Below are 5,714 nucleotides of genomic sequence, written 5' to 3'. Positions count from 1 at the left end.
GCGGGTTTGAAATGTATGCTGAATGTATTCAGCGCATGCTGCTGAAACTTGAGAGCGCCGTACGGAGCAGTTTTTATATTGTAAGCCTGTCTGTGCACATGCGTGTGCGCACACACACACTCTTAGGGAAAAATTCGAAGCCTTGGTGAGTCTGCACAATATTTTCTTTCTGCCTGTACCATTCACTTAGTAATGAGTTGATCTATGCCATCTAACTGGAGCCAGTTGGGTTATCACTTGATATATCACACTGAGAGCCTTTTGAGTGTGGTACTGCTCAGTGTATAGTTTCTGCGTCGTGTTCTCCCTCTGCCTCACAGGGCTGTTACATTGATGCTGACCTTAAATTGCTAAACAATAGTGATGTCACATGCTGCTATGTGGAATATGCTTTTACCACCTCTGAAATACTTGTGAGGGCTCCGGGTTGTGTTTCGGTTGACATTCCAGTGTCTCTATTAGTAGTAATAGTAGTAGTAGCATTTGGTAGGGGTGTTTTGTCTAATTTATGTCAATGCACTACATGCATGCAGTTCTCAAAGAGGCAGGAGAGAGCATGAAAGCCCCCAGAACGGAGTCACAGACAGTTGTAAGCTGCCACCTGGGCGCTGGGAATAGAACCCAGGTACCTGGAAGAGCAGCCAGTGCTTGGTTAATGCTGAGTCATCTCTTCGTGTGTGTATGTGTGTGTGTGTGTGTGTGTGTGTGTGTATTTTTTTTTTAAGATCTGTGAAACAGTACTGTGATCTCTTCTACACTGTTCTTCATTCAGGAGCGACATTCCTGCAATTTTTTTTTTTTTTTTTGAGACAGGGTTTCTCTGTGTAGCCTTGGCTGTCCTAGTCAGCCTTTGGAGACCAGGCTGGCCTCGAACTCACAGAGATCTGCCTCTGCCTCTGCCTCTGCCTCTGCCTCTACCTCTGCCTCTGCCTCTGCCTCTGCCTCTGCCCTCTGGCCTCTGGCCCCTGGCCCCTGGCCCCTGGCCCCTGGCCCCTGGCCCCTGCCTCTACCTCTGCCTCTGCCCCTGGCTCTGCCCCTGCCTCTGTCCCTGCCTCTACCTCTGCCTCTGCCTCTGCCCCTGCCTCTGCCCCTGCCTCTGCCTCTCCCAAGTGCTGTAGTTACAGGTGTTCACCAACGCACTTGGCTTGTTCCTGAATTTTCTGTCACAATCTCTGTGTGTGTCATTACTATTGTTATTTTGCCTAAGTATATGCAAGTAAGCCTCAGATACAATTTCCCATAAACAGGAATTTTCCATTTAAGATTGTGCATCATAGATACTAATGACTGATTGTGTATATTAACATGTAATTACAGATAAGTCATTGGATGAAATGAATGTCAGGTATTAAATGTAGGAGACGTGATGAGATGAGAAAATCATCCCCATAATTGATTTAGGTAACATCATGGTAAACACAAGTTTGTGGGCACAGAATATTGTGTGTATGTATGTGATGTGTGTGTGTAAGAAAGAGCCTGGGACTCTATGTGTGTCCACGTGCCTGAATTCCACCTGATTTGTCTACTTCAGTCATTCTCCACCTTAGTTTTTGAGACAGTCTCTCACAGAACCTGGCTCAGCCATTTGGCTGCACCATCTGACCAGTAAGCACCAGTGATCCATCTCTGTCACACCAGTACTGGGAATACATGTGTATGCTTGGGTGCTGGAGCTTTTCAAGCCACAAATTTTTGCCAATGTCTCACTTTAACTTAAAGACTACCTGAAAAACTGATCCCAGGTTCTCATCTCTGACTCTACCAACCTGAGACTGGCTGAAAACAGAACTGCTATAAGAAAAACCAATCCCTTGTTGACATTTGGGATGTGTAGTCAAAAGTATAATAGACCTAAGACCTGGGGAGAAAGGCTTAGGTAGAAAGCTGGGGCAAATTTCTTGACCAAGTAAGACAACATGCAAAGCAATCTGTGTTTGGGGAGTCCAGCGGGCCAAGTGCATGCCAAGGAGAAATGTCCCAAAGACTTGTGAAGCTTTCACATGGGGAATCTCTTCAAGTCTGGTGCGCACCTGGCGAAGTGGTGGAGAGTGCCAGTATAAAACTGATGGAGAGACGGGAGGAAGTGCCTTTGTGCTGTTTAAAGTTACACTTAAAACTGGTATTCAGCTGGGTGCCATGGTGCATGTCTGTGATCCCAGCACTCGGGTGGCAGAGGCAGGTGGATCACTGTGAGTTCGAGGCCAGCCTGGTCTACAGAGCAGGTCCAGGACAGCCAGGCTACATAGAGAAACCCTGTCTTGGAAAAACAGAACAAAATAAAACGTAACAAAAAAGTAGTCTGAAAGAAGTGACAGACTACCACAGCCTTTGGATGGTGAGTATTTTAAAGTAACCAAACAACCTCCTGCAGCCGTCAGTAACAACAAACACCAGAGAAGACTGAGAATCTGATTTTCATTATGATCAAATAGCCCATATAATACAAAGAAATAAGAAATCAGTTACTATTCACAACAACAAAATAAACTGAAAATAACAGGAGGAAGTCCCGACACTGGGTTTATGAAACAAGTAAACAACTTTCTTAAATGTGTTTGTTTACCTTAAAGGAAACCATTGACAGGGTACTAAACAATTCTTCAGCAAAATGGAAATTCTAGACAGAAGATGGAAATCTTGGATTTGAAAACTACACTGAAATGAAAAGGTGGGTGAAAATGTTTAGAGATATTTGATCCAGCAGAAGAAAGAATCAGCAGAGGTAAAGAACAAGTTATCCAATGTGTGGAGCAGAGAGAAAGAGAACATGAGTGGGCCCGTGGGGCTGCATCAAGTAGACAGCTTATGGATAATGGGAGTCCCAGCAAGGAGCAGAAGAGTCAGAAGGAAGGTCTGAACACACCATTTATTTAAAGAGAGCCATAAGTACAAAATCAAGAAGCCTAACAGCCTCCAAACCTGTGACCAAGACCCATTATACTGAAGCCATGAAGTCACACACACACACACCAGGAAAACTTATTACTAGTCTTCAGTGAGAAATTACCATCTAGTTTCTCATCAAAAGCCACAGAGCCCACAGGTCAAGTATATGACATATTGAGATGTATATATCTGCCCAAAATAAGGGAGAAATCAAGATATTCCTAGATAAAGGGAAACCTGTTACCAATGGACAGTCCCTACGGAAATACTAAAGTGAATCATCTGGAAAGTATCAAGGAGTGCATGGGAATGATTATTTGAACCCATATGGAGAATTAAAAAAAAAAAATGTCTTTAAGTGTATGTGATTACAAGCGCAAATATAAAAATCATTGCTACTGTGATTTTAATTTATAAATAAATTTTAAATATGTGAGTGAAAGCAATATTATTAATCTATATTAAGGAGTTGATTACCACCAGCTGTGGCCTTTGAAGAACACTCACGGGATGAAAAAAAAAAGGGTAAAAGAAAACTTGAGTGAAGGTGGGCAAACGTTTACCTTTGATAGGAGTAAAGGAGAGGATAAGTAGAGAAATCAGAACAATTGCAGTTTGGACTGTGACTTCACATGTTTGCAAAAATAAAGAAATGATTAACGTTTAATCTTTATTGTGTTTAAAGATTTGAGAAAGTGAGAAACAGAGAAACCTAGGAATGGAGCTTCTGTGCTGTTGAGGTTACTGTTTCCTGAGCTATTGAACATTCTTTCGAGTGATGTTTGTTTATAGCTCCAGATTACTGTTTGTTTCTTCTTGCTGTGATAAGATGGCCTGGCAAAACAAACCTAAGGGAGAAAGAATTTATTGTATCTCACAGTTCAAGGAACAGTCCACAGTCCATCGTGACAGGAAGGTCAGGGCTGCAGGAGCTTGAACAGCTGGCCACATCGCATCCACATCTGGGAAACACAGAGGCACCGCCACCTGCAGCTTGGCTGTCTCCTCCATCTTTACAGTCCAGGACACACCGACACCCACACACACGCTCTGGGAATGGCCCTGTGCACGATTAAGATGGGTCTTTTTCATTCAATTAACATAACCAAAATAATCTCCTCAGGCCGGCTCAGAGGCTGGCCTCATCTAAGTATTGGCATGCTTTTTATATACTTTATTGGTTTCTTATGTCTCTACCTCCCTTCTCCACTAGTTATCCCTCCTAATACCTTCCAACACCCCGACACTAGGCAGGAGAGAAAGAAGGTTAGTGAGGAGAAGGGACGTAAGTCTCTTTACTACTTCCAGCTGGTTAGGGTCGTTGGGTCCTTTGGGACAATACCAATCTCGGTCATCAGGATACCTAGCAGTCCAGCAAGCCAGCAACAGCAAACACAGCAGAAGGATGAACCAGCAACAACAAGGGGAGCTGCAGCCTTCTTTCTTGGAGCTCTCTCCTGGCTCTGGTGTTTCTAACCCTCAAAATTCCACTAATTCCAGCTGGATTAAAACAAAAACATATTTACATAACATAATTGAGGGGGGTTGTTTTGGGTTTTGGGTTTTGTTTTGTTTTTTATCTTGTTTTGTTTTTTGGTTTATTTGTAACAGGGTTTCTCCATGTACCCTTGACTGTCCTGGACTCACTTTGTAGACTAGGTTGGTCTTGCATAACTGAGTTTTTAAAGAAGCCGAAACTTCCACTACATCTAGGCGATCCCTCAACAGTTGTGCCCAGAGGCTTGTCCCCTAGGTAACTTCAGATTCTGTTACATTGACAGCTTTGATCATCATAGTAACCATGGTCTCATTGTAATCAGAAAATACCAAAAACAGAGGGAAATAAGAAGGGAATAAAAAAATATATCACTAGGAAAAACAAGACACCCAACATCTCAGCATGGAAGATAGCAAGAGAGGAAATGGTAGGAAAAAGTCACAAAATAACTCTGAAAACAAGTTGCAGGTAGAAAGAACTCTTTCCCTATTAGCAATTTAAATGTAGCTTCCTGGAATCTTTTTGGCTTTTGGACACATTGCCAGATCTTTGCTTTAACCAGCACTATGGAGAAAAAAAAATCTGTGTGTGTATCTGTGTCCAAGTACCCCCTCCTTTCCCATTCTCTTGGGGTAAGTCCCACACTAATGCACTCATCTTAACTGCACCTATCCCTCAGTATCCTAGGGGAATTGGTTCCAATACTCCTGGCATAAACCAAGTCCTATGTATCCTTTGTGACTGAAGGTTTCACAATATTTACCTTTAAACTTATGACAAAAGTTTAACTTAAAACTCATAACTTGGGGTTATGATCAAAAATCTGTGCTTAGATAATCTTAAACCATGTCGAACAACCCAGTTCTGGGATATAAACAAACACATGGTTGGTCACCATCTTTTTAAAAAAAAATTTTATATTAATTACAGTGTATTCACTTTGTATCCCAGCTGTAGCTCCCTCCCTCATTCCTTCCCAATCCCACCCTCTCTCGCTCATCTTCTCTCATGCCCCTCTCCAAGTCTACTGATAGGGGAGGTCCTCCTCCCCTTCCATCTGACCCTAGCTTATCAGTTCTCATCAGGACTAACTGCATTGTCCTCCTCCGTGGCCTGGCAAGGCTGCCCGCCCTCTTCATGGGGAGGTGATCAAACAGCCAGCCACTGCGCTCATGTCAAAGACAGTCCCTGTTCCCCTCACTAGGGAACCCACTTGGATACTGAGCTGCCATGGGCCATATCTGTGCAGGGGTTCCAGGTTATCTCCATGCATGGTCCTTGGTTGGAGCATCAGTCTCAGAAAAGACCCCCTGGGTCCAAATTTCCT

This window comes from Meriones unguiculatus, chromosome 9, assembly GCF_030254825.1.
Source record: "Meriones unguiculatus strain TT.TT164.6M chromosome 9, Bangor_MerUng_6.1, whole genome shotgun sequence".
In the NCBI taxonomy this organism is placed as follows: domain Eukaryota; kingdom Metazoa; phylum Chordata; class Mammalia; order Rodentia; family Muridae; genus Meriones; species Meriones unguiculatus.
The sequence above is the reverse complement of the archived record's forward strand: the minus strand, read 5'-3'. Positions refer to the sequence as shown.